This window comes from Macaca thibetana, chromosome 5 (genome assembly GCF_024542745.1).
Source record: "Macaca thibetana thibetana isolate TM-01 chromosome 5, ASM2454274v1, whole genome shotgun sequence".
NCBI lineage: Eukaryota > Metazoa > Chordata > Mammalia > Primates > Cercopithecidae > Macaca > Macaca thibetana.
Window position 1 is genome coordinate 146,507,922 of NC_065582.1, and position 27,648 is coordinate 146,535,569.

The window sequence follows — 27,648 nt, forward strand, 5'->3', positions numbered from 1 at the left end:
TCAAGTGGTATTTTATAAGTTTTACTTGCAAGAGTTTATTTCACTAATCTGAATCCTATCTTAATAATTCCCCCTACTGTGTTGCTAATTGCTACAAATAATCACTAAATTTTCTCTCAAAATCACAAAAAGAAATCATTTTTAAGTCAGTGTATTTTCATACGTAGATCATCTCTGTTCGAAACAGATTTTGTTCTGAAAGTTTGTTTGCAAGATGCTGGTTTGCTTGGCCAGGCACAGTGTCTCACGCTTGTAATCCCAGTGCTTTGGGAGGCTGATGTAGAAGGATCACTTGAGGCCAGGAATTCAATGCCAGCCTGGGCAACCTGGGCAACATAGCAAGACCCTGTTTCTATTAAAAGAAAAAAAAAAAAGATGCTGGTTTGCAACTTTTGACATAAGTTCACCAGGATAAAAAACGTTAAGCAGTATTTATATTCCTAAGCCTGAAGCATATTAAACCCCTTTATAGTTGAATTCAAACAAAACATTGCCAAGTCCTGAAGCCTTTTATTAGTTCAACATATTAAACTCTGAAACCTCTCTGAGCCATGTGTCCTGCCCTCTGACTCCCAACCACGCCGGGACCGTGGTCCCCTTCCCCTCCTCTGGTCTAGCAACTCTGCCCTGACTGGTCTCTTCCACTCCAGGAGCACGATCAAGGAATCATTGCCTGAGGTCCAGAGTTCTTAGCCCGGTTCAATTTCAGAGTCAAATACAAGACTAGCCAGCTAGACAACTGCCCAAAGCACCCTTAGAACCTCATCTCAAAACTAAAGTGATGGGGAAATGCATTTCCTACTACTTTTCTCAAAATAATTGGAATACCCTGAAAAACTGCTTGGAGTTGAGGGTGCAACCCCAAGAGGTACACTCAGGGAAGGACACGTGGTCTCTGAACTTCTTTTAGGGAATGTGGATCTTGTTTACCAAAGGACTCGTGTTTTCTCAGTTGAGTATCCATTTTTGGGGCCTGAGCTGAACTATTCTAGGAAAAAGAGAGCAAAAAGGCAAATCATGCCTATCTAATCATTCTATAATGTCACGATGCTATAAATTAAAGGTTGTCAAACTATGGTTCATCCATGGCTGAACCCAGCCCGCCACCTGTTTTTGTATGGGCCATAAGTTGAGAATGGTTTTTACATTTTATTTTATTTTATTTGAGAGGGAGTTTCACTCTGTCGCCCAAGCTGGAGTGCAGTGGCATGATCTCCGCTCACTGCAACCTCCGCCTCCCAGGTTCAAGCGATTCTCCTGCCTCAGCCTCCCAAGTAGCGGGGATTACAGGGGGTTTTTACATTTTTTAATGGTTGAAAAAAATCCAAAGGAGGAGAATATTTTATGACATGTGAAAATTACATGAAATTCAAATTTCAGGGTTCATAAATAGCATTTTATTGGAACACAGTCATGCCCATTCATTGACATGTTGCCTATGACTGCTTTCTTGCTGCAACATAAAGTTGCAACCAAGCCTAAAATATTTTCAATTTGGTCTTTACACAGAAAAGTTTGCCAACTCCTACTAGACAGAAAGGTAGTTCAGTGTCAGAAGGGGCACGTAGACCTGGGGTCTGGCAGGCTTGGTTTGGCTCTAATGTCTGCCACTTAAATGCATGACCTTGGGGCAATTCCTTAACCTCTCTGAGCTTCGGGTCCTTTGACAACAAAAAACTATGCATAATGTCTACAGCACGACTGACTCCGGAACCATACTGCCTTTCAGCCCCACTGGCTATGTGATCTCATGAAGGTCACTTAACTTCTCTAAGCTCCTCTTCCCTAATTGTAAATAGGCAATAAGAATGGTACCTACCTGGTGTGAGTTGGTTGATGGTATTATTTTTCATAATAAAAATAAAAATAAAATAATGGCACCTACCTTACAAGGTGGTTGTACAGAATTTAAAAGGGTAGTGCACGTAAACCACATTGCATAGTGCCTGGCACAGAGTGAGTACTGTAGAAGTATTTACCATTATTATCATTTACCTTGAGGGGTTGTCGTAAGATGGTTCTGAGCTAGTGTATGTCATGAGCCGAAAACAGTGCCTGGAACAAAACAGGCACTAGCAAATAGTAGCTGCTATGATGATGATGATATGAACCAGTACTATAGTCACACAGGAGAGGAAGCATTAATTCTCGAGATGGGAGAAAGGAGTGGTGATTCAGGAGCCCTGCATTTGAAAAGTGACAGCTGATCTGTAGGATGAGTAAGATTTTGATAAGCAAAAGAGAAGAAAGCCTTTGTGGGTGGGGAGAAGCCTGTACAAAGGCCCAGGGGCATGAAAATGCATGTCTGATTTGGGGAAGTAGAAGAAGTTCAGGGAGGTTGCACTGTGGGCTGCTCAGTGGGGAGCAGGACATGGCCGGTGGAGGGATTATGGGAGATGAGCCTGTGATTCAACACAATCCAAGGTTGCCTTCTGCTCATCAGTAGCCACAGCATACTATTAGCTCCAACTGACTCCAATTAAAATTGGTTAACAGCCAATTAAAATCCCTGGGTCTTTGGCACATAAAACTGTTACTAGCCAGGCACAGTGGCTCCTGCCTATAATCCCAGCACTTTGGGAAGCCAAGGCAGGAGGATCACCTGAACCCAGGAGTTCAAGACCAGCCTGGGCAACATGGTGAGACCCCCCCCACCCCCACCAAGTCTACATTAAAAAAAAAAATTAGCTAGACATGGTGGAGCATGCCTGTAGTCCCAGCTACTTGGGAGGCTGAGGCAGGATGATTACTTGAGCCCAGGAAGCTGAAACTGCAGTGAGCCATTATCACCCCACTGCACTCCAGCCTGGGCAACAAAGTGAGACCCTGTCTCAAAAAATAAAAAAACTGTTACCGATCCACTCTCTTTTAACTTAAATGTTACTAGCCTCTTTGAGCACCTACTCTGTGTCAGGCATTGAAGTCAAGTTAAAGAAGACAGAGTTTCTGCCTTCAAAAAACTTACAGTCTAATGGCAACACTAGACATCAACTTCAGCAAGGATCTAAGGTAGGAACAAATCAAGTGCCAACAAAGGGAAAAAGTGCTACTTGCAACTAGCAGGAATCAAGGAAGGCTTTGTGGAGGCCGTGATATTAGAACATGACCCTTAAAACCACTGAGCTTGAGATGCACAGAGAAGAAAGAGAAACATGAGCAATGAAGGAAAAATCTGGGGCACCTAGAAGGGTGAGAGCAGCTCAGTTGGGCTAAAAGGCAGAGCCCAAAATGGGAACTCAAGCTGGGCTGTAGGAAACTCATTCTTGTGGCAGGTTAGGCTGGACTGCAAGCGGGAAAGACCAAAGAGGCAAGTGGGAGGCTCCCGCCGTTGGGATCAAGGATGGCTTTATCCAGAGCAGATGCTGTGAGACAAGAAACGGGGAGGGGGCCCCAGCAACACCCACAAGGTGGAACTGACGTGCAGGCCTGAAACAAGGTGATTCCGAGGCTGTATAGGCCTGGGGGCCTGGGAGAAGCTGCTGGCAAACCCAGGCAGCACCAGAGGAGAAAGACGGATCTGTGAGATCCATGAAGAGGTGGGTGTTTCCCACTGGGGGGCCTGCTGAAGAGACACAGCGCTTTCAGGAGAGCCACCGGGCTGCCGCCAATGACAAGGCTATCGTTTACCGAATAAAGGGGAAGAGAAGTGGGGCAGCCAGGGTCGTCTTCCTCTCCCATGAGCTTTGACATGGAATCTTTAGCTAGAAACATGTTCTCCTCTATGTTATGTATAGCAAAAAAAAAAAAAAAAAAAAATCACCTAAGAATAGGTGGGTCTTGCACAAGCCAGTTTGTTCCTATATTGAAATCCATTAACATAACAGTGTACAAGTCTATTCACGGACACAGGAAAAGGCTTCCTAAGCTAAATGGGTGGAAAGCAGATTGCAAAATGGCCCGTACAGGAGATTCCAGAGCTGTGAAAACATCTAAAGTGTTGCCTACCTCCACTTGAAGCTGGCTTGTCTCTGGCTCCTGGGGTTGTATGCGATTCCCATTTTCTTCTCCTTGCTTATGTGCATTTAAAAATGTGTCCACGAGATGCATGTGCTATTTGTGCAGTTTTGAAGAAGTGCTTTCTGTATGTTGTTTTGTCTTTTTAATGTTGGCTTAGAAGGGAATGGAAAGGCTGGGTTGGTGCCTTGAAGCTACAGAAAATTTCTGGGAATCTCTATCAGTAACTCTGAAAATTTTTCTAGGTCTACACTGCTGAATTCATTTACAATTCCTAGAAGCACTAACTCCAACTTCTGATTCCCTTTTAAAGGTCTGTTTCATTCTCTCCTCCTTGCAAAAGAGATTAGCAAAGCTGAATAATTCTGCCTCCTGAATCACAGCTGTCCATAGCTATCCTCAGCCCCAAGCCATCTCTTCTTTCTTCTTACTCATAAGAGTTTTGAAAGTCCAGGCTGAGAGCCAGGCGTGGTGGCTCACATCTGTAATCCCAGCACTTTGGGAGGCTAAGTGGGGGTGGATCACTTGAGATCAGGAGTTCGAGACTAGCCTGACCAACATGGCGAAACCCCATCTCTACTAAAAACACACACACACAAAATTAGCTGGGCCTGGTGGCAGGTGCCTGTAATCCCAGCTATTTGGGAGGCTGAAGCAGGAAAATTGCTTGAACCTGGGAGGCAGAGGCTGCAGTGAGCCGAGATCACACCACCACACTCCAGCCTGGACAACAGAGGGAGGCTTCGACTCAAAAAAAGTCCAGGCTGGGTGCCATGACTCACGCCTGTAGTCATAGCACTCTGGAAGGCCAAAGCTGGCAGATCACTTGAGGTCGGAAATTCTAGACCAGCCTGGCCAACATGGCGAAACCCCATTTCTACTAAAAATACAAAAATTAGCCCATCATGGTGGCTAATAATCCCAGCTACTCAGGAGGCTGTGGCAGGAGAATCGCTTGAGCCTAGGAGGCTGAGGGTGCAGTAAGGGGGGATCGTGCCAGCTGCACTCCAGCCTGGATGACAGAGTGAGACTCCGTCTCAAAAAAAAAAAAAACAAAGAAGTCCTTTTTATATTCTTTTAGATATTCAAATAAATTTGAATACGGCCTGGGTATTGGATGGCATTAAAGAACTATTGCTAATTTTGTTAGGTGCTAACTGTATTGTCAGGCCCTGATTTATCAATTTGTCAATGATATTTTAAGGCCCTTATCTGATAGAGATGTCGATGTATTGATAGGAAAATAAATAAGATGTCAGGGATTTATTTTGTATTATTCCAGAAAACAACAAGTAAAAACGATGGATAAAATAAGATTGGAAAAGTGTCAAGAACTATTGAGGTTGAGTGGCGGGTACACAGGAGTATATTAGCCTATTCTCTCTTCTTTGGTGTAGCTTCAAAACTTTTTGTGTTAAAAGTTTTAAAGGGTGGGGGCTTTTGTTTTCTTTCTTTCTTTCTTTTTTTTTTTTGAGACGGAGTCTCACGCTGTTGCCCAGGCTGGAGTGCAGTGGCGCTATCTCGGCTCACTGCAAGCTCCGCCTCCCGGGTTCCCGCCATTCTCCTGCCTCAGCCTCCTGACTAGCTGGGACTACAGGCGCCCGCCACCGCGCCCGGCTAATTTTTTGTATTTTTAGTAGAGACGGGGTTTCACTGTGGTCTCGATCTCCTGACCTTGTGATCCGCCCGCCTCGGCCTCCCAAAGTGCTGGGATTACAGGCTTGAGCCACCGCGCCCGGCCCTTTCTTTCTTTTTTTTAGATGGAGTTTCACTCTTGTTGCCCAGGCTGGAGTGCAATGGCAAGGTCTCAACTCACTGCAACCTCCACCTCCCAGGTTCAAGCGATTCTCTTGCCTCAGCCTTCCAAGTAGCTGGGACTACAAGCATGTGCCACCACACCAGCTAATTTTGTATTTTTAGTAGAGACGGGGTTTCTCCATGTTGGTCAGGCTGGTCTCAAACTCCCGACCTCAGGTGATCCACCCTCCTTGGCCTCCCAAAGTGCTGGAATTACAGGTGTGAGCCACCGCACCGGGTCCCAAGCTGTAGTTTTATTCTTACTCTCTGGTTATAGAGAAAATGGAGAAAAGCATCACCAAAAAAGAAAAGTATACTTTACGCTATAGTGACTTTTTCAAGTATTTGAAGGCATGTGCGTGGAAGTGGCAAAAGGATGACAGCCCAGAGGCCTAGAGCCTGCCTCCTGGTGGAGGGATATGGAAGAGGAAAGCCACAGTCCTGGGTAAGGATTCCCAGACAAGTCAGGGAAGAAAATCTTGCACTTCAATACAACTCAGTAAGACATCACTATCTATTCTGGGGAAGTAAGGGCCATCTGTAGAATATATTCCATCCAAAGGAGGCCCCTGAGATGACCCAAACTCAACTTTCTAACTGGTATTATTACCTTCACTAATTTCCCTTGGCCCTCCCTGGATAGAATTCTGCAGAATTAGCTCTTTGCAAAAGAACAAATGTCATAATGAAAATACCTTAAAAAGAAAAGAAACTCAAGAGTGAAAATGCATTTCCCACACGAAACCAGATGAGAAGTCAAAGTAACTCTGAGAGTGGGGAAGACCCTCTGTCCTGGGGGTTCTTGTTGTCTGAAAAGGTGAGGGGGCTTTGGGAGTTTTCTATCTTAGTATTTTGTGTTTTCCCCTTAGACATAAACGTAGCCTTTGTCTGTGAAAATATGAAATCTGCCTGATGTCTGGATAGACCTCCACCAAGTCCAAGATACTCCCCAGCTGTAAAGCGCCATCTGTGACTAAGAAAACCATCACATCTCAGGGTTTCCCCCATCCCTAACCCCAGAACCACCAACCACCACCACCATCCAACACACATATTCAAGCCATTGGTGGTGAACAGCATTTCCTGCTTTTACTTGCTGGTCCAAACAGACTGAAGATGACCTCCCTATTCTGGCTAAATTCTCTCCTCATTTTTTCCAGACCATTTCTATATATCCTATTTTCTGATTATAAAAGTAGTACATACACATTATAGAACATTTCAAAAACACTAATCCAAAGAAGACGAAAATCAGTTACTACCTAGAATCAAAAGCTGTAAAATATTAGCGTACATTTTTCTGGGGTTTTTTTTCAGTGCATCATTTTTTTCCAAAACTAAGAATACCATACTTTATATGTGGTTTGGCATCTTGTTTTTCTTAATTTAACATTTAGGTCTTCATTTAACGTTCTATGTCAAGATTCTTGACATAGAAAATGGCTGCATAAAATTTGATTATATAAACATAGCATCATTTATTTAACCAATTGCCTACTGTTGGATAGTTTAATAATTCCTCATTTTCACTACAATAACATTGAGTGAATATTTTTAATATAAATACGTGATTATTTCTTTAGGATAAATAGATATGAGAGCAACTGCTGGAACAGAAGAGATAAAAAATTGAACCAATTTATATTCTATGTATGGGCCTATCATCTCATCTCTCTATCAACTCTCACTGGGTATAATATTTGCAAGTTTGATTTGCTTTCATTTGCATTTCATTTACAACTAGTGAAGATTAAAATTTGCTCATCTGTTTTTTGACAACATATGTTTTTTCTTTTGTAAGTCATCGGTTTTACCTACTTTTCCAGCAAGATGGTTATTGTTTCTTAATGACTTTTAAAATCCTTTTAGAGATTAAGGATTAATGTGTGGCAAATATTTTATATATATACATATATATATATTTTGTGCCCATGTATTCTGGGAATTCCCCAAATTCCTGGTACTCCCCCTACACTGAGCAAGCCGTAAGCTGAATGTAAAGTAGCATGTTCCCTGCTGCGGAAAAAACTCAGCATGATGAGATGCCTGAAAGGTCATCTAATTCAACATACTCATTTCCCCCATGAGGAAACCAAGGACTTGAGAGAAGTGGTTAAGCTGCTGGGGGCCCACACGAGGCCCAGAAACTAAGCCAGCTGAGTCAGCACACTTTCCATCTACACAGGATTTTTTCAGATACACATTATGTCTACATCGTATAGCCCATACTTGATTTCCTTAATATTTTAAGCACAATGCTCATATAGCTAGATAGATACGCCAAATTATTCACACAGTAGCAACCTTTATTTCTTTGCCTTTTTCCCAGAGAAAGATTTTATTGTGTACTGATGGGTTTTTACTCAAAAGGTAGCTCCCAATGCTTTTTTTGTTTTTGTTTTTGTTTTTTGTTTGCTTGTTTTCAGACAGAGTCTCACTGTCACCCAGGCTGGAGTGCAGTGGCCAGATTGGCTCATTGCAACCTCTACCTCTCAGGTTCAAGTGATTCTCCTGTCTCAGCCTCCTGAGTAGCTGGAATTACAGGCATGCACCACCACACCCAGCTAATTTTTGTATTTTTAGTAGAAATGGGATTTCGCCATGTTGTCCAGGCTGGTCTCAAACTCCTAACCTCAAGTGATCTGCCTGCGTCGGCCTCCCAAAGTGCTGAGATTATAGGCGTGAGCCACCACACCTGGCCACAGCTCCCAGTTTTAATATAAAAATACTTTTCAAACACCTGTTCCCTTTCTCATCCACTTCCTTCAAGATGGATCATCTCTCTTTAGGAGAAATCGTTAGGCTTTCCAGCATTCTCTAGAAGTAGGATAAACCCTTAACTTGCAGATTGCTTCAGCTATAAAAGAAGTTGAGGCATTTAATATTTTGTTCTGGATATGCAGCCCAGAGCACTGGAAGGAGTGAGGTGTTTTAGTTTTAGTTTCAATGTGTAAGACTGCAGATACACAATCGTTTGCAAAAAGCCCACGTTGTGGAGTTGACAGTCATGGTTAGATTTTTCTTTTTTCTTTTTGAGATGGAGTTTCACTTTTGTTACCCAGGCTGAAGCACAGTGGCGTGATCTCAGCTCACCACAACCTCCGCCTCCCGGGTTCAAGCGATTCTCCTGCCTCAGCCTCCCAAGTAACTGGGATTACAGGCATGCGCCACCACTCGTGGCTAATTCTGTATTTTTAGTGGAGACGGGGTTTCTCCATGTTGGTCAGGCTGGACTTGAACTCCCAACCTCAGGCGATCCACCTGCCTTGGCCTCCCAAAGTGCTGGGATTACAGGCGTGAGCCACTGCACCTGGCCAGTCACGGTTAGATTTTCATCTCCCTCGCTGAGCAGCAGTATAACCTTGGGCAAGTCACATAACTACAACTGCAAAATGTGAATAATCATGCATCGTATGTAGGATTTTTTTTAAGGCAACTGAAAAGAATCTATTTCCCATGCCTAGATGAATGCCTGACCCTTAGCAGATAAGGATAACAATAAACATACACATTTGCCAGACGCTGTTTTAAGTGCTTTATAAAAATTACCTCCTTTAATCATTACAATAAGACGGCATGTGGTCAATACCATTTTTGTCTCATTTTACAGCTGGGGAACTAGGGCACAGAGAAGTAACGTACCTTGCCCAAGATGACAAGCTAGTGAGAAGAGATGCTGGGGTTCAGGCTCTGGCAGTCCAGCCTCTGAGCCTACTCATAAGTCTCTACCTCCCCTCTCCCTACCTCTCTCTTGGTGGGAGCCTGCCTATCCTTGAAACCTTGATGAAACTAAGCAATCCTAAAGCAATGGCAGAGGGTGAGGAAGAAAGGCTGGAAATACATTTTTCTGCTGGCAGGTGATTTCCTTCTTACTACAAGCCTGATTTCTTACAGCATTTTAAAGATTCTTCCTCAATCAGACACTCTCACACACCATTTGATAAGCACAAGACCACCATCTTTGTAGAGGGCAATGGAACAGAATCCAGCAGCATCCTTAGTGTATTTGACACCCACAACCGATCATCTATCAACCTCTCTCCTCTAGGTGACAAAATTATTTTCCTAGTAATGTGTAAGAATCAGGAACAGTCTTTTTATTTTTTTATTCATTCTTTAGCTTTAAAACGAACAAGTTACTTTTTTTTTTTTTTTAATTGAACTTTAAAAAAATCATTCAGGTCAGGTGTATTGGCTGACATCTATAATCCCAGAATTTTGGAAGGCTGAGGCAGGAGGAATGCTCAAGGCCAGGAGTTTGAGACCAGCCTGGGAAACATAGCAAGATTAGCCAGGTATGGTGGTGCATGCCTGTAATTCCAGCTACTTGGGAGGCTGAGACGTGAGAATCACTTGAACCTGGGAAGTGGAGGTTGCAGTGAGCCGATCTCACCGGTGCACTCCAGCCTGGGTGACAAAGTGAGACTCTGTCTGGAAACAAACAAACAAAAAACAAAAACAGACAAACATCTCTACCAAAAAGTTTTCTTAATTAGTTGGGCATGGTAGCATGTACCTGTAGCCTTAGCTACTCAGGAGGCTGAGACAGGGGATGGCTTGAGCCCAGGAGATCAAGGCTGCAGTGAGTCATGATCACAACACTGCACTCCAGCCTGGGTGACAGAGTGAGACCCTGTCTCTAAAAAATGATAACAATACAGTAAAATATTTCATGTATGAATTAAAATTTGTACTTACCAATCAAAATTAATTATACTCTGTAGTTTGCATTCTGCTTTGTTATTTTAAATTTAAATACAAAACTCAGAGAGAATAACAGAATTGAAGTAACTCGAGTTCTGTTCCGGGGTTTCTGCAATCACTGTGCTATCATTGTTTATGTCTAATCTACAACTTAAACTCAGGACTGTGCTGTGCCACAGGAGCTGAAGATGCAGCTTGGCCCCAAAGCTCTAGTGATAGCTGTACACACCATTAAGAACTTACTCTGACTTTATCACTGCCAGCGCATGGTGATAATAAAAAACAGACCCATACTGGTTTTATTACTGTTTTAAAATTCTATATAAATGATACACCCCCTCACTTCCTGTACTTAGGGGGGACCCCTTGCACCACTCCATCCTTTAAATCCTTGCCAGTCTCTATTACACTTTTAAATGCATAGACCATTTAATCCAGCAATTCCAATTCTTTGAACACATTGTACTGATGTGTCTACACAAGTAGGCAAGATATGCAAGAATTTCCATTGCTACATTATTCATGACAGCAAAAAAAGAACTGGAAAGAACTGAAAGGTCCATTAAGAAGCAGGGGTTAAATTAATTATGCCATATCCATTCCGGATAATCCACTCAGCGTTAGAAAGAATTAGGTCAGCCTCTTTGTATTGCACAGGGAAGGTATGATATACAGACATATCTCAGAGACATCACAGGTCCAGTTCCAGACCACTGCCATAAAGTGAATCTTGCAATAAAGTGAGTCACACAAATTTTCTTGTTTCCTAGTGCACATAAAAGTTATGTTGGCCAGACGTGGTGGCTCACGCCTGTAATGCCAGCACTTTAGGAGGCCGAGGTGGGCGGATCACCTGAGATTGGGTGTTTGAGACCAGCCTGATCAACATGGAGAAATCCTGTCTCTACTAAAAATACAAAATTAGCCAGGCATGGTGGTACATGCGTAATCCCAGGTACTTGGGAGGCTTAGGCAGGAGAATCACTTGAACCAAAGCGGCAGAAGTTGCAGTGAGCCAAGATCGTGCCATTGCACTCTAGCCTGGCCAACAAGAGCAAAACTCCGTCTCAAAAAAAAAAAAAAAAAGTTATGTTTACACTATACATGATGCCTAAAAGTCTACATGGCTTAATTTTAAAATACTTTATTGCTTTAAAATGCTAACACTACAGCCTGGGCAACACAGTGGGACTCTGTCTAGATAAAAATTTTTTAAAAATTAGCCAGCTGTGGTAGTGCACCCTTGTAATCCCAGCTACTCAGGAGGCTGAGGTGGGAGGATCACTTGACTCTGGGAGGCTACAGTGACCTACGGTTGCACTACTGCACTCCAGCCTGGGCAACAGAGCAAGACCCTCTCTTAAAAAAAAAAAAAAAAAAAAAAAGCTAACAATAATCTGAGCCTTCAGCAAGTCCTAATCTTTTTGCCTCAATATTGATGGCTGCCAGTTGATCAGGGTGGTGGTTGCTGCAGGTTGGAGTGGCTGTGGCTATTTCTTAAAGCAAGACAACAATGAAGTTTGCCACATTGATTGATTCTTCCTTTCGTGAAGGATTTCTCTGTAGCATGAAATGCATTTTATCCACAGCAGAACTTCTTGCAAATTAGAGCTAATCCTCTCAAACCCTGCCACTGTTTTATCAACAAAGTTTATGTAATATTCTAAATTTTTTGTTGCCGTTTCAATGGTTTTCACAGTATATTCACCAGAAGTAGATTCCATCTCAAGAAATTACTTTCTTGGCTCATCCATAAGAAGCAACTCCTTATGCATTAAATTTTGTCATGAGATTGCAGACATTCAGTCCCACCTTCAGTCTCCACTTCTAATTATAGCTCTCTTGCTCCTTCTACCACATCTGCAGTTACTTCCTCCAGTAGCATCTTAAATCCCTCAAGTCATTCATGAGGCTTGGAATCAACTTCCTCCAAACTCCAGTTAATGTTGATATTTTGACCTTCTTCCACGAATCACAAATGGCATCTAAAATGGTAGATCCTTTCAGAAGATTTTAAATTTACTTTGCCTAGATCCATCAAAGGAATCATTATCTATGGCAGCTATAGCCTTACAAAATGTATTTTTAAATAATAAGATTTGAAAGTTGAAATGACTCCTTGATCCATGGGTTGCAGAATAGATATTGTGTTAACAGGCATGAAAACAGCATTAATCTCCTTGTACATCTCCATCAGAGCTCTTGGGTGACTAGGTGCATTGTCCAAGAGCTGTAATATTTTGAAAGGAATCTTTTTTCTGAGCAGTAGGTCTCAACAGTGGGCTTAAATTATTCAACAGACATTGCTGTAAATAGATGTGCTGTCATTCAGGCTTTTTGTTCCATTTACAGAGCACAGGCAGAGTAGATTTAGCATAATTCTTAAGGCCCTAGGATCTGTTGGAATGGTAAATGAGCACTGGCTTTATCTTAAAGCCACCAGCTGCATTAGCCCCTAACAAGAGAGTCAGCCTATTGACTCTCTTCGAAGCCTTCGAAGCTTTGAAGCCAGGTATTGACCTCTCACTAGCTGTGAAAGTCCTAGATGGCATCTTCTTCCAATAGAAGGCTGTTTTGTTTCCACTGAAAATTCTATTGTATACTGTAGCCACCTTCATCAATGACCGTAGCTAGATCTTCTGGATAACTTGCTGTAGTTTATTCATCAGAACCTGCTGCTTCTCTTTACACTTTGGTGTTATGGAGATGGCTTCTTTCCTTACACCTAGTGAACCAACCTCTGCTAACTTCACACTTTTCTTCTGCAGCTTCTTCACCTCCCTCAGCCTCCATAGAATCGAAGCAAGTTAGGGCCTTGTTCTGGATTAGTCTTTGGCTTAAAGAAATTGTATAGCTGGTTGGATCTTCTATCCAGACCACTAAAGCTTTGTCCAAGCACTAAGGCTGTTTCACTTCCTTATCTTTCATGTATTCCCGGGAGTTGAACTTTTCATTTCCTTCAATACATTTTCCTTTGCATTGACAACCTGGCTAACTGGCACGAGAGGCCTAGTTTTCGGCCGCTCTCAGCTTTCAACATGCCTTCCTCATTAAACTTAATGATTTCTAGCTTTCGATTTAAAGTGAGAGACACATAACTCTTCCTTTCACTTAAACATTGAGAGGCCATTCTAGGTTTATTAATTGGCCTAATTTCAATCTCGCTGTGTCTCAGGGAATAGGGAGGCCCCAAGAGAGGAAGAGAGGTGGGGGACAGCCGGAGCAGTCAGGACACGTACAGCATTTATCCATTAAGCTTGCTATCTTATATGGGCATGATTCATCGTGCCCCAAAGCAACTGCAATAGTAATGTCAAAGATCACTGATCACAGATCACCATAACAGATACAATAATAATGGAAACGTCTGAATTATTTTGAGAATTACCAAAGTATGACAGAGACATGAAGTGAGCATATGCTGTTGGGAAAATGGTGCTGACAGACTTGCTCAACACAGAGCTGCCGCAAACCTTCGGTTTGTTAAAAAAAATGCAATATCTGTGGAGTGCAATCAAATGAGGTATTCCTGTACTAGTAACTGAAAAAAAGCAACCAGTCGAACAATCTGGGAAGGGTTTTCCATTTATGTAGAAAGATAAATGTGCAAACTTAGTCTGGTGCGATCTATCTTCCCTTGCCGAGAAGGACATTGGTCCAGGCAGAGGAAAAGTCTCTGCAATGATGGGCAAATCGAGGTTTACTGGGAATTCTCAGCCCACCTGTCACATGTCCCTCTCTAGAATAAACTGTACTAGGAACACAGCAGTTACTCCCTCAATTGCCTAAGGGAGAAGAGGAACAAAGAGGAATAATCTAAGAACGCAAGTTTATTCAGATTTTCTTAGATTTTTTCAATCTTCTTTTGAAATATGGACATAGGTACTTTTTACACAGATAATATTGTAGATACAGAGCAATAGGATAAAACATTTCCCTAGATGCTCAGCTTCTAATTAAGGATCAGAAAGATCAAGAAACTGAACAAGACAAATACATAATGACCCTGAAACTACCAGGATATTCCAGAGCAAAATTCTTTTTTAATGGTTCAGTTCATTGCTTACGCATATATAGTGTTCTATTAACATGACATTTCAAATCCACAGAAGTCTAAAAAAAGTGACAAAATATCTGCCTTTAATTGTCTTTAAACTAGGACTACTTTTAAGGAGCCTAATGGGACAGAAGATAATAAAGAAAATGTTAATATAGTTTAGACTAGGCCCAGAGGTTTAAAAAAATTTTTTTTTTTTACTTAGTTGATAATGTCTCTGGCCCTCACTTTTTTTTCTCTATAGAAGAAATTATTTCATTTGGAGAGGTCATGCAACGGCCACACAAAGGCAGAATGGTGTGGCTGTACTTCATCACCATAAAGTACCATATAGCTAGGACCTCAGAGAATAAAATGCTAAATTAGAGAGAGGAGACGCAATGTTCTGCATATAAATGACCTCACTCTCCGGTTCCGCCTGCAAAAAATTAAAATTTAAACAGCCAAGTTCTGTAATAAAGGTAAATGCAAAATGCCAAGAGAACACTAAGGACAGAGTGTTAAAATCTTCCAGGGTGGTGGGGTGGGGAGGGGGAGAGGAGGAACATTTGAACCTGGTCTTGGAGGAGAGAAAGAAAATAGGACTGGCAGACCGTATGCAGGCAGAGGAAGGGGCTGGTGCCCAGGTGTGCGCATGGGTATTTGGAGAATAGACAGGGGGCTATGATGGCTGAAGCACAGGTGGAAGATGATGTTAGAAAGGGACAATGGGGCCAATTTGTAAAAGGCCCTTTACCCATATGAAGTATAAAATAACCTGCATCCAGCCGAGTTCTCTCTCCTTACTTTTCTCCTCAGCCCTGTCCCTGCTTTACCTAGCCAACACAGTTTCTCATGCATTTTTCTGAAGCTATTACATTATTACATAAATTCACATGCCTGTAAGTATGAATGCATATAATGATTACACACACATTTTTATATACAAACAGCAGCATACCACTCTGCTGCAGTTTCTCCAGACTGTGCAACATCGCTGACACTCTGCCTGGCCTTTCCTGCTTTGACAGCTTTAATCCTGCTGCTGTACGCTTTCCTGCCCCGGCTCTTCCTGGTGAACTTCCACCCATCCCAGAGCCCAGCTCAGATGCTAACTCTTGCATGAGGCCTTCTCAATAAGCAATATATTTCTCCCTTATTTGAGCTCACATGTCATCTTTAAATGTTTTATGTTTTTTGAATAGTGATTACATGCCTATAGAAACATTTTAAAAGTATAAAAGTGAAAAAATATACCTCCCTTCTATGGTGCCCAGGCCATTTTCCCAGAGGCAACCATCGGACTAAGTTTCTCATGCACTTTTCCAAAGCTATTACATTATTACGTGAATTCACATGCACATATGTATGAATGTATGTAATTATCACACACACACATTCTTTTTTTTTTTTTAAGATGGAGTCTCACTCTGTCACCCAGGCTGGAGTGCAGTGGCACAATCTCGGCTCACTGCAACCTCTGCCTCCTGGGTTCAAGTGATTCTCTTGCCTCAGCCTCCCACGTAGCTGGGACTTCAGGCATGTGCCACCATACGCGGCTAATTTTTTGTATTTTTAGTAGAGACGGAGTTTCACCATGTTGGTCAGGCTGATCTCAAACTCCTGACTTCAAGTGATCCACCCGCCTTGGCCTCCCAAAGTGCTGGAATTACAGGCGTGAGCCACTGCGCCCGGCCAACACACATTTTTATATACAAACTACAGCATGCTATACTATACTCCGTGATGCCTTTCTCACTTAGTAATAGATTGTAAATCTTTTTCCTTATCAGTAGATTGAGTCACCCAAATCTTTCTAAATTCCTTTAGTACAGGACTACACAATTCCTTCCATTATGGATCAATCTTAAAATACAAATATAATATTAAATATAAATGAAAAGTCAATGCGGTGGCTGAGACTTTCTCACTATACTGTATATAGAGGCAGCTTGTGGTGATCAGAACCCTGGACTGACCGTCAGGCTTGAATCCCAGCTCTACCTCTAGTTATATGACCTGGTTCACGCCATTTAGCCTCTCCAAACCTGTTTTCTCATCTGCAAAATGAGGCGTTGAACTAGATGGGCTCTCAGGGCCCCTCCAAGGCTGGTAGTTCACGTTTCTGTGAACCATCGATATCATACGCTGCCTTGAGAGCAGATTTGAATAGAGAAAAGGGTGAAGGAGCAGAGAACCTAAAGCTCCTGCCTGCCACCAGATGACCTTTTCCTGCTCCCAGGCTGTTCCTCATGCCTTCCTTGACTTCCCTAGCCTTCCCTCTCCACCCCCAGCCTCGGCCCAGAGGCATGCCTGCAAAAAAGCCCTCAGCCTGGGTTCATCAGCCAAGCTAAGCGCAAGGGGCCCTAGCAGGTGCCTGATTTCCAAGACTGTGTTCAGTAGCCCCTATCTTAGATTTACACAAGGTAGACCAGAATTTGGGCATGTTTTCCTGGGAACATGTGCCAGCCCAGTTGAGAGTCCACTGGCCTCATTGTAGAGAGAATGTGCATATAATAAATGCCTTAGAGAGCTCTCGGAAGTTTGGAGAAACCACCAGCTCATCTGCAGACTCTCAGTAGCAGAACAACCACGTGGCCAAGGAGGTTGAGAGGCCCAGAAGTGAGTGTCATTTGGGCTTGATGAAATCCTTCTGTTCTCCAAAGCATCCTTGTGCTTTGCCAGACAAAAAGGCAGCCATGGTCATATCACTCATTTGCCTCCCAAATGTTCACACCAAGGACAGAAGTTTTGTACCTTGTACAAAGCCTTCCACACCTTAAAACAGTCAAATATCATGAACCAGATGTCCATCAGGAGAGCAACGGGTATATGCCCTAAACTGGAAAGGTGCTCACTAACCACCTGCTCTTAGAACGATGATTTGTGGCTCTCATTAGATTACCCACAGCTCCAATATGGAGTTGGACATCCATCTTTGACGCCAACTCGAGTAGCCCACACAGCTACTATCGACGTTTGAAACCAGGAGGCATAATCCTAACTCCGTTTCTAGCAGCAGGGACTTTCAGAAAACATACTCCTTGTGGAATTAATTTGCCATTTCCATTCATTTTTGCCTTAATTTGTCTCTACTTCTAAAATATAAGTCAAGCTGCCACACAAAATAACTTTTATAAGGTTGGGGGAAGACAATACGCCTCTTTTATCATTGAATTCCTTACTATTGTAGAAAAAATATTTAATCATGTGGGGAAAAGTATGTGACAACATTGCTACATGGATAAAAGAAAAGCAAGGCCAAATTGGTATGTGCAACATAATCCTGATTTCTTAGTAGAAATAGAGAGAGGAAAAAAGTCAGAAACTAAACCAAGATTTTAACAATACTCATATACTGGTGCAATTACAAATTGTGTGTGTGCTTATCTATGTTTCCTGAGTTTCCTTCATAGACATACATCACTTCTATAACAAAAAAAGTAAAAATAAAATCTCATGACCCTTTGTAAAAGAAAATATAAACACATCCCGTAATTTCTTCCTGGGAAGAGGTAACATTTGCTAGTGTCACTGGATAGTCACTTTAAGAAAGTACGGCCCGGCAGGACTGGGTCCTGGATCAGGATTGGCCCCTAACTGATGAAATTACTTGAACAACTCCGAGGCCCCGACCCTCCTGCCACATCTGACAGAGGAGCAAGTCTCAGTAGGTCTGTAAGTTCCCTTCTCACTCATCCTGGAACTCCTCAGAGCAGGGCTCTTTCATACACCACTCAAAACATTTTTTCAATTTGTAACATTCCAGTGATTTGGGTTGTGTCCAGCCCATCCTGTTCAGCATGCTAGAAAGATTTCTAGGAGAACTAAGACCCTAGGAATGTTGGTTTATTGGATAATATAATTGGGTTCCACTGTAATGACATGGGAACTTGTTTCCTTTTGTCACTGAGACCAGAATAGTCAAGTTGGTCGAAATCTGAAAGATCATCTTCTAATCCTGCCCCCAAATTTCAGTCATCTGATAACCATATTTGAACTATTATTTATTTGATATGTTTTAAAAATCAACTCTAAGTGAACTCACATGGCCTTGTCCTAAGCAATTAAATGGATGAAATCATAGATTTGATTGTCACTTATAATTTTTTCTGAAAACATTCAAAGAAACATATACCTATTTAAAACATTTTTTAAATGCTTGCCCTAAAAAGATCTTGTTTCCTACCATTGGTGCCCACATTGTGCTTGGGGAAATTTATATCCAATCCAATCCTCAAAGTTTTCAGAGAAACTGACACTTAGAGAAAGAAACCTCTTGCCTAAAGACTCATATTTTTGTGACAAGTCCTTATGTTTTTATTTTTTGTTTCTTATTTTTTTTTTTATTATTGAGATGGAGTCTCACTGTCTTGCCCAGGCTGGAGTGCAGTGGTGCGATCTCAGCTCACTGCAACCTTCACCTCCTGGGTTCAAGCGATTCTCCTGCCTCAGCCTCCGGAGTAACTTGGACTACAGAGGTGCCCGCCACCATGCCCAGCTAATTTCTGTATTTTTAATAGAGACGGGGTTTCGCCATGTTGGCCAGACTGGTCTCAAACTTCTGGGTTCAAGCAATTCACCCACCTTGGCCTCCCAAAGTGCTGGGATTACAGGCATAAGCCACTGCACACGGCCTAAAAACAATTTTCTTAAAAGTATCAAAGAGCTAAAAAAAAAAAAAAAAAAAAAGTAACTGTCAGGCCAAAGTCTAAAAATAAAGGAGAAGCCAGTGAGGTAAACAGCATTTGTCAGCTGAAAGAAAGGGAGATGAAAAAGTGGAAAACGAGCTGCAGTTCCAATGGCCTCAAGGGGCAAGGATGACAGAAGTCAAAGGTCAGAGTCCACCCAGGGTGGAAAAACTAATGGACCCCAATATATACATTTTACTTATTTGTTTTTTGATACAGAGTCTCGCTCTGTCACCCAGGCTGGACTGCAGTGGCACGATTTTGGCTCACAACAACCTCCACCTCCCAGGTTCAAGTGATTCTCATGCCTCAGCCTCCTGAGTAGCCGGGATTACAGGCATGCACCACCACGCCAGGCTAATTGTTATATTTTTAGTAGAGACTGGTGTTGGCCAGGCTGGTCTTGAACTCTTGACCTCAGGTGATCCACTTGCCTTGGCCTCCCAAAGTGCTAGGATTACAGGCGTAACCACTGCGTCCGGCTTCCCAATATATATATTTTAGCCAGAACCCCAAAGGGTACACCATAAGGGTAAGTGTGAGTCAGAAGTAATTCCACCCCCTTCCCTATCCCAAGAAACTGGAGAGGGACATTACCTTAGGCTCTGTTTAGAGAAGGAAGGAAAAGAAGGAGGGAGAGAAGGAGGACCATGAAAGACATACAATGCTTGAAAGATTGGAGTCCACCCGGGTAACTGGCGTAAGTTTTCAAAACCCTCTCTGAAGAAATATTTGTATCCTAGGCCTTGGGAAATCATACCAATCACTTTTCTATGGCAATGAGGAGCCCACAAAGACAGACCTTTTATTATCTTAAGGCATGCATTACTACCTAAAGCAAGAGGGACAAAAGGAGAAGAGAAATTGCTGTGGTGTTCACAACTCATGGTCTCCTCTTTCCCTCATTCTCAGGACTCCAGCTTGGCACCCACTCCCGATACTCCTGATGTCTCATGAGAGGAACCTCACTGGACATACGGTGTTGCAGTCTGAAAGAAAATGGGCAGCCTTACCGGGTAGTTTTTATCAAGATAATGAATTTGCCATGGTTCTTGGCTTTACCTCTTACCCTCAGAAATCTGATTCCCTCAACTAACAAGAAAGTATCTGACTTTACAGAGTGAAACTCACTTTAACCAAGGTCACAAGATTTGCTTGTATATCGGGATGCCAATTCATTTGCTGACCATGAGAAACGCAGCTCTCATGAGGACTAGAATACCATCAACACAGCCTGTGTATTCTTTCCCCACGGAGAGGGCTATTGGAAAGACAAGCTCTGATACCAAGACGTTCCCTGGTCAACAGGGACTCAGAGTGAAAGGAGGTGACTGAATGATCCAAGAACATGCTTTAGCCTAAGCCTTACCTTCTCCCCCATGGTCTTATCCATGGGATCATAACTGGGGAAGTCCATTAGCCAAGGTTCTCTCTCCACTGACAATGCATGGATGGGCACGGCCAGAATATGATTCTCAAACATCCCTGTTTTCCATGGATGACTAACTCCCAACTTTCTGATTAGTATCTCTTCATACAAATTCAACTTCTCCGGAGGACTCTAATCCTCTTCATGTACCAGGCTTCCCTAGGCTTGCCTTGGTAGCCCCAAGCCTACCTGAAATTACTTTCAAGAGACAATTGTAACTCAGAGGCTGAGGTGGGAGGATCACTTGAGGCCAGGAGTTCGAGACCAGCCTGGGCAATACAGTAAAACTCTGTCTCTAAGAAATAAAAATAAAAAAGAGACAACAAAGAAATACAAAAGAGCCCACCCCAGAACATGAACATTAGTTAACCTTCTGAAATCTCATAACCCCAAAGTGAATTGAAATGTACCAGAGGGTAATCCCCAAACACCATCCACCTTTCTCTAGCCCCCTCATCACCTGTGCATGATGCCCATATCTTGTAACATTCTGTGTACCGTGCAAACATTCATCAGAAAGCTTCCTTCTGCCCCACCATCCCCAAAGTGCCACCCATACCACCACCCGCCAACCAAATAGCAAAGGAGGAGATTAAGGAACCTGCATTACATCAAGCAAGTCTTCACAGTACTGTATGCTTCGTGCATTTAAGCTTTTAAAGCAAAGGAACTAGGCCAGGCACAATGGCTCACACCTGTAATCCCAATACTTTGGGAAGCTGAGGGGGCAGATCATTTGAGCCCAGGAGTTTGACAGCAGCCCAGCCAACATGGTGAAACCCCATCTCCACTAAAAATACAAAAATTAGCCGGGCGTGGTGGCACATGCCTGTAATCACTTAGACCTGGGAGGCAGAAGTTGCAGTGAGTGGGGATCGTGCCACTGCACTCCAGCCTGGGCGACAGAGCAAAACTCTATCTCAACAAAAAAGAAAAAATGTTTAAAAGAAACTAGAAGAAGGAAAATTACAATGGAGAGGCTCAGGCACGGCGGTCTAGGGCAGCTGTCCTAGGATGACCTAGCTGAGTGCAATCACTACCGGGTACCATCTGGAATTTTTGCCTCCACACCTCTCTCACCAGAGTGATTCTTTGGTAACTAGGAACTATGGCCTCATATCTGTTGATATTAGTTGTCTTAACCAGACCCTAACAAGGATTTCTTTTTAGAGAATTTTTGTTTTGTTTTATATTAAAAAATCTTACTAAATCTGACTAAAATTAAATTTTAAAACCTCCCCGTGGACTCTTCCGTGTTCCGTTTCCCCTGAGGCTTTACGAACCTGGCCCAAGATGGGTGTGTGTGTGAGAGAGAGAGAGAAACAGAGAAATGAGAGAGAGAGAGAGAGAGAGAGAGGAATCAGGAAATAGAAGAGTGAGACCCACACTTGCCATTTTTCTAAAACAAGGTTCAAGGCAACTTTCACTATCATAGTTAGTTACCCGTGGGTAAACTGTGTCCCCTCTTACACGCACCTTTGTTCACATAATGATACAGAGGGGTGTGTTTCTCTACCACACAAAAAGTCTGTTTTCCCTTCTCCCTCCTTTAATGATATTCTCCTGGCTGAATTCTAGTGTCTTCCCAACCATGAGTCATCACTGCTATTCCTGCACAAAATAGACTGTTCTGGGCCTCTCACTTCTACGAAGGACTATAGTTTAGAAAAATCTGATAAGATGATAAGATCCCCACAGCACGTGTCTTGCTCTGAGATTATTAGAGACCCAGTTTAGGGGAACCCTCCCTATAGGGAGATGGCAAAGGAAGCAGTTCCCCAATCTATCAGCAGTGGCTGCCACCCCCATGATAAGGATCCCGTGCAAGGAAGTCTGACTCTCGGGGTTTCAGCCAGCTGGCACGGCCAGTATCCAGCAAGTCCCCATCAGGGAGCATCTTACCAGAAGGTCCCTGCCTACATGGAGTGAATCAAGGGTGATAAAAAAAGTCCTCTCCCTACCAAATATATCTTCCATCCTTGGAGCAGCCCTTTCTCTTCAGGGTTGGAGCTTTGTTGAAATGCAAATATCCTTGGAAGGTAAAGACTTTTTTTTTTTTTTTTACCATTAGCACGTTTACACAAATGTGCATCCAGTCCCATTCTTTCCTCAAAGCCAGTTTTGATTGGAGGAGAAGGAAGTTTTTTGTTTGTTTGTTTGTTTGTTTGTTTGTTTTGTTGAGACGGAGTCTCGCTCTGTCGCCCAGGCTGGGGTGCAGTGGCCGGATCTCAGCTCACTGCAAGCTCGGCCTTCCGGGTTTACGCCATTTTCCTGCCTCCGCCTCCTGAGTAGCTGGGACTACAGGCGCCCGCCACCTCGCCCGGCTAGTTTTTTTGTATTTTTTAGTAGAGACGGGGGTTTCACCGGGTTAGCCAGGATGGTCTTGATCTCCTGACCTCGTGATCCGCCCGTCTCGGCCTCCCAAAATGCTGGGATTACAGGCTTGAGCCACCGCGCCCGGCCTAGAGAAGGAAGTTTTTTTTTTTTAAAAATCACCTATATACAAAAGAGAGGTGAGGATCAGAAGATATACCTTACTGGGCATTGATCCTATTCTCTGGCCCATTCCCAGATAAGTGTAAGCCCTCGATGACTTCAAACAGCACTGGGAGCCCACCAGTTTTCCGTGTCATCTGTGGATTATCTGAAGTGACATGAATCTGAACTCTCAACAATTATCAATCATGCAGTCATTCCTCAAACATGTGTCGCACTCTGATGACAGGCTGGGGAATATTCTAGATTTTGCACAGAGGACGAAATAAACTGAGGAACTCTAATCCATCCCAAGGTCAAGTGTCCAATGTATGGATGACGATTGCCTAGGTTCGTAATATTCATCATAACGAAGATGTTAAGGAAGGATTTGGCAGTTAATTTGCTTCATTTGCTATCCACCCTACAGTCCTGGGAAGTTATCTCTATCATAATTTATACAGCAGTCGAGGCCCAGGGTAGTGAAGTCAGGGCAGCCTCCAAATTTAATCATCTAAATCATTATGTACCCTGGGAGTTGTTTACAATGTTTTCCTGGGAAGCTGTATTTTTAAAGCACCGGATGACTCAGAAGCACAGTCCAGCTGGAGGAATACTGTTAGACAGCTCGGGGCAGCTTTCTCAGACAGCTTTTCATTTGACCATCACAATTCGAGAAGGAAGCACCATGACATTATAATTCCCATTTCACAACTGAAGCAGCTTAGGCACCGAAAAAACAATCCGGCTAAAAAGTAAAACAAAACAAATCTGCTCTCTTTTTCCATTTTATTTCCTTTTCATCTCTTACAAACAAACGGAACTATCAGAACAAATTATCTCATGAACAATCATTTATGACTCCACTGTTTGCAAAACCTCTTTCAGTCTTTGTACCATCCACATAAGAGCAATCAAATAGCTCGCTAAAAACCCAATGAAACTACCCCCAAGACATCACCTATGACACTTAAATGTCTTCCTGCATCACTTCATTTTTGCCATTAAAAATAATCAACATTACACTTTGGGAGGCCGAGGCAGTCAGATCACTTGAGGCCGGGAGTTCAAGACCAGCCCAGCCAACTTAGCAAAAGCTCGTCTCTACTAAAAATACAAAAAAAATTAGCCAGGCGTGGTGGTGCACGTCTGTAATCTCAGCTACTTGTGAGGCTGAGGCACGAGAATCGCTTGAGCCCAGGAGGCAGAGGTTGCAGTGAGCAGAGATTGCACCAGCTGCACTCTGGGATGCGTGACAAAGCAAAAGGCCGTCTCAAAATAAATAAATTAATAAAGTTTTTTAAAAAAAATAGAAATAAAATATATGTTAAATAAAATGTTGTTTGTTCCATTCAACTTACAAAACATACCTCTTGAGGGACTAGTGTGCTAATATACAAAGATATACATTCAAATAAGACACAGTTCCTACTTTTAAGATGTTTATAGTACAATGAGAGAAGACCAACAATGACAACATAAAGTAAGCTGTTCATTAATTTATGACATTCTCTATGGCAGGCATTGTTAGTTTTCTGCTCCATACCTGTGCCTCTCTTTGTCATCAGTAATAGATAATATGCAGGCTTCGGGCAATGGATCATGTTTGGTCTAGCCCAGTATTTCTCAACTTTTTTTTCAAGATCATCTCCCTAAGAGCATTTTTAGACGCTTTTTTCCTAATTGCCCCTTCCATGAAATTTTAATACCATAGATAAATTATATGTCTGTATATATGCTGTATGTATGACTGTGCTTTATACATATAAAGAGTGAGATATTTTTCCTGCCTTTTCCCTCCCACAAAAGCAATATCCTTCCCGTAAGGGATGATATCAACAGCACCACCCTATCCACACCCTACCCCAACCCTCACGCTGTTCTCCACCATGCTCCCCACACCCACCCACTCTGCCTGTTAGGAATGTGTGGTCTAAGGGAGTTGTTAATAATAAGCCTATTTCCTGTTTCCCACCTTCATGGGAGCTGGGGTGGCTGTGTAACCTTGTTCTACCAATGACACGGAAGCTGGTATCTGTTTGGGAGGTCTCCAGGAACATTCTTGGTTTCCTGGAAAATCCAACAGCCACTGCCAACTCATCCTCCTTTCCACTCCAACCTTCCCATGCGTCTTGAATGGAGCACATAACTAGAAGCTGCGGCAGTCATCGTGCAGCTATGACAAAAGACAACAGAATGGTAGGCAGTCTCATTGAGCCATTAGCCCAGGGCCGGAAACGCAGACCTCTGACATCCTGTTACGTGGAGAAATGAATCCTGGTTGCTTTAAGCCCCTGGTTGGTAGGTATTGCATCAATTATACAATTGTTATACAAAGCATGTTAATTGATCAACTGGATGCCTTACAAGCAATAGCTGTCCTCTTATGATCACGAGTTATTGGTAAACCAAGCTGGAAAGAAGCACACACATACACACACACACACGTAATCAGGAATATTACACAAATCAGACACGAGATTTCACTCCTGTTTAAGAGGAAAAGTCTTTTTCACTAAACGAATCAACATTTCAAAGAGTTATATGGTATTCAAACTAATATTTGGCATTTGGAATTAACAAACTTTTAGATATTTGGTATTACTGTGTAGAAAAATGGTCATGAAAAGATACAAGGTAATTTTCCTTTATTTTCCTACTTTACACAAAATGGATATATTTATGATTTACCTAGGAGATATGTCTTTCAAAATATTTGAAAGTCAATTCTTTTCTAATTGAATATTTAAGATGCATAAGGAAAATGTGCTTCTTAAAGGATCTCTTAACTGGACGCCATGGCTCAGGCCTGTAATCCCAGCCCTTTGGGAGGCCGAGGTGGGTGAATTTGCTTGAGGAGTTCAAGACCAGTCTGGGCAACATAGTGAAACCCCATCTCTACAAAAAAATACAAAACTTAGCCGGCATGGTGGTGCATTCCTGTAGTCCCAGCTCCTCGGGAGGCTGAGGTGGGAGAATCACCTGAGCCCAAGAGGTGGAGGTTGCAGTGAGCCATGATCGGGCCACTGCACTCTAGCCTGGGCCACAGAGTGAGATCCTGTCTCACTAAAAGAAAAAAGAAAAAAAAATCTCTTCGGGAACCTTTTTACAGGTTAAAATGGAGAAATAATCATCTGTATTCATCACCTGAATATTTTATATTTTGCTTAAATTATGATACTAGCTAATGCTAATTAGCTCATATTTTAAAAATATAAACCACTCACAAACTTAACTGATAATTCCAACATCTCTCACTAAAAGTGGTTTTCTATGCTTTGAGAAACTCAAAATCCCTCTACATCTAAAGAGCCTCTAAATTTTATTAGATACAATTTAATTATAGACTTAGGGCTTTCAAAGCATTAGGTTTCTTTTAAAATGTCAAAAAAAAAAGTATCATGCCAGAATCATTTTAATTAATTTCATTATTAACCTCACACTGAAAACTGACATTCTTTTAATAAAGATTATTGGCCTTTTTTTTATATATACAAACAATATATGCTACTTATAGAAAAGACAGGAAAAAATGAAAAACATTTTAAATCATGTAATCTTATCACACACTAGATAATTTCTAACATATTTATTTATCTCCATATTCTGAATTCATGTATAAGAATACATATATAGGCCTTTTTATATTATAAATAAAAATATTATACATATATATATTTTTTGAGACAGGGTCTCACTTTGTCACCTTTATCATCTCATACATTTCTGTTGGGCATTTTAAGTTGTTTCTTGGTTTCTCTATTATTAGCAGACACCATTTTGTTGAGAAGTCTTGCTTTTATAATAAAACACCTTGCATTGTTTTCTTAGGAATAATTCTTAAATGTGGTAAAAGACCATGAACAATTTAAAGCTGATCATTCATGTTGTTGCCTAACAACTCACAATTTTTCCGAAAAGAGGCCTTTCTAAAGTCTCCTAAAACAATTCCAAATAATAATTTAGAACAGAGCATATTAAGTGGAGAGAATAAGGGATTATTTGGCTCGTTTTCCTGACTGGCTGATGATATTGTTCATAAATTGTTCGTTGGCCAATATTTTGTAGGAAAAGAAAAAACTTGATTATAATTTAAAAGTTTCTAAGCAAACCTTAAAGACTATAAAGGCAACTGAACTTGTTATTTATTCTGCATTTTACATTGGTTACTAGTTTGTTAATGAAACAGTTCTTAAGAGTTGTTAAGCACTCCCAAAATTGGCAAAGGAAACAAAAAGTAACTATAATTAATGGATAAAATAATGAGCTATGTACCTGTTGAGAAATAAAACCAATCACGACAAAATTTATAAAGGAAGGAGCACTAACGTTTAAATTCCAAATAGCCCGAGTGAGTGTAGGGAAATAAACAGAGTATGATCATTTCAGTCCTCCAAAGAAAGGACAAGTAAATCAGAGGAAGCTGGAGGATAATATAACTTTATAAGGTTGGTTGGTCACAGGTCCAAAAAAATGTAGATAGAAACACAGGCTGAAAACACTGGTGATTTTTTTAAAAAAACACAATTGTACCATCTAGTTTTTGTTTTTGTTTTTAATAT

General features: G+C 41.9%; 2 protein-coding genes across 10 annotated transcripts in view; one reads left to right on the plus strand and one right to left on the minus strand.

Moving 5' to 3' along the window:
• Positions 1-27,648, minus strand: part of RHOH (ras homolog family member H) — a 63,657-nt gene that overhangs the window by 18,840 nt on the left and 17,169 nt on the right. For 2 of the 9 annotated variants that reach the window (XM_050790387.1, XM_050790386.1), the window contains exon 2: positions 25,062-25,262. The exons of the other annotated variants lie outside the window; for them this stretch is intronic. The gene's annotated coding sequence lies outside the window, so the exon portion shown is untranslated. The remainder of the gene's footprint in view (positions 1-25,061; positions 25,263-27,648) is intronic. 9 annotated transcript variants of the gene reach the window in all.
• SMIM14 (small integral membrane protein 14) overlaps positions 3,555-27,648 on the plus strand; it is a 720,432-nt gene continuing 696,338 nt past the window's right edge. The window contains exon 1 of the mRNA XM_050790394.1: positions 3,555-3,558. The gene's annotated coding sequence lies outside the window, so the exon portion shown is untranslated. The remainder of the gene's footprint in view (positions 3,559-27,648) is intronic.